Source organism: Asterias amurensis, chromosome 1 (genome assembly GCF_032118995.1).
Source record: "Asterias amurensis chromosome 1, ASM3211899v1".
Classification (NCBI taxonomy): Eukaryota; Metazoa; Echinodermata; class Asteroidea; order Forcipulatida; family Asteriidae; genus Asterias; species Asterias amurensis.
In genome coordinates, this window is record NC_092648.1 from 24681209 (window position 1) to 24681997 (window position 789).

Below are 789 nucleotides of genomic sequence, written 5' to 3' on the forward strand. Positions count from 1 at the left end.
CCCTCAAGAAGCGTCTGCGAATTTGATTGCTGCTTTGATAAATGGTTAAGATTAATTTTTTATTTGTTAAATCTAATGACGCACATTACATTTGACTAATCATAAAACGAAATCGAATGACCCTTTTTCAGTTGCATTCGATTTCGCGCGAAATAGAACAGCTTAGAGAATTGGCTGCTCATTTTCCAAAATTGACCGAGAAAACCTATAATAACAACAGAATGTTTTTGTACATCAAATCCTTCCCCTGAAAATTAAAATAGCCTCGATCGCTTAAGGTTATATTTTGATTCATGGGCGAGTGAAGTATTGTTTAACTATTATTGTTTAACTGTTATTGTTTAACTATTTTGCTTAATGTAATTCTTAAATTGGCCGAACTATCATCAACATCTCTGTTCATCCAATTTACAGATTCGATCCAACAATAAACCATATTCAAGAGATCTGCAAATCCAGTTTCCCCGTGCCTTATTAAAGGAACACGTTGCCTTGGATCGGACGAGTTGGTCAAAACAAAAGCGTTTGTAACCGTTTTTTATAAAATGCATAATGTTTGGAAAGATGTTTTAAAAGTAGAATACAATGATCCACACAAGTTTGCCTCGAAATTGCGTGGTTTTCCTTCTACTGTGCGAACTAACATGGTCGGCCATTTATGGGAGTCAAAATTTTGACCCCCATAAATGGCCGACGTGTTAGTCAACGAGGTAAAAGGAAAACCACGCAATTTCGAGGCATGTTTGTGTGGATCATTGTATTCTACTTTTACAACATCTTTCTACCCAT